At 35.5% G+C, this 1,122-nt stretch overlaps 1 long non-coding RNA gene across 1 annotated transcript; it reads right to left on the bottom strand.

The window, feature by feature from the left end:
- Positions 1 to 813: 813 nt before the first annotated feature.
- LOC141621159 (uncharacterized) lies at positions 814 to 1,122 on the bottom strand. Its single transcript, XR_012532120.1, has 2 exons — positions 1,002 to 1,122; positions 814 to 902 (listed from the first exon to the last, which is right to left on the bottom strand). It is a non-coding gene; the product is annotated as an uncharacterized LOC141621159 (long non-coding RNA).

Genomic DNA, 1,122 nt, shown 5'->3' with positions numbered 1-1,122 from the left:
TTTCCTTGTAAAATTATACAAAGGGTACCAATTGGAGGCTCTTCAAGCGGGTGCCATAAAAGTGTCACTAGGAACCACCGATTCAAGACGCTCAATTAGAATTGGTAAATTTTGAACAATTAAATCGATTCTTATTTGATAAACTCGATTTTTCTCGCATTTGTGAGAACCATTTTAGGATTGGATGTTGTGAGTGAATAATTAGTATTGTAGTGAGTGAAGATGATTTGGATGTTGTGATTGAAATTGACATAGAATGGCCTATTTATAACCTATTAATTGTAACGGTTATTTTTGAATTACAACGGTAAAATTTGAATATAGCATGTCAAGATGAAGGTGATGATGCATCAAGTGGAAATGTCATGAAAGAGCAAGTGATAGGTATAAAAAAGGAGATTTCGGAAATGACAAGGATGATGAAGTTTTATTTCAAGTGTATCTTGTATTTGTTTGTTTTCATTATGTTGGCCATTGTCATGAAGTAGTTACTATTTTCAGAAATGTATGAATTTGCATCAGTTGCTATGTATTCAAGAAATTTAAGAAATTTAAGAAATTTCAGAATTTAAAACCGTCAATTTTTTTGAAATAATAGTAAACTAACATAATCATCCAACATAAATAATGTCTTCAAAAACGTACAAAATAAATGAAAACAAACACAAATTAGTCTCCCACTACTGATTATCCTCTTCCTCGCTATCAGTATAAACACCATCTGCTCTACGCTGAACAACATCACCGGGTGTTTGACGAGGTCCTCGCTGACGTATGATATCCCCAGCCCTCTCAATCAATGGGTCGACGTTCTTCATCATCTTGCGGAAGAAGGCAAGCTGTTTCTTGTCATCCTTAATTTTTTTCGCCTCGTAAAACTGGAACATTACAGCACGTGCAGTCTGCAAATTGACAAGAACAACTAAAACATTATAAACATTATCGAGGAACAGTAAGAAAATTATATCGATTATTACAACAACTGTAAGTAATATTATTACCTCAGCAGGAATATCAAAATCCTCATGTGGCGGGGGGGCATCATGGTGGTCGGGATCAATGATGAACGGGTGAGAATTCCCATTAAACCAAGCCTCATACTCTGGCTCCGTCTCACCTGGG

This window comes from Silene latifolia, chromosome X, assembly GCF_048544455.1.
Source record: "Silene latifolia isolate original U9 population chromosome X, ASM4854445v1, whole genome shotgun sequence".
NCBI lineage: Eukaryota > Viridiplantae > Streptophyta > Magnoliopsida > Caryophyllales > Caryophyllaceae > Silene > Silene latifolia.
This window is presented reverse-complemented; position numbering and strand designations above follow the sequence as displayed.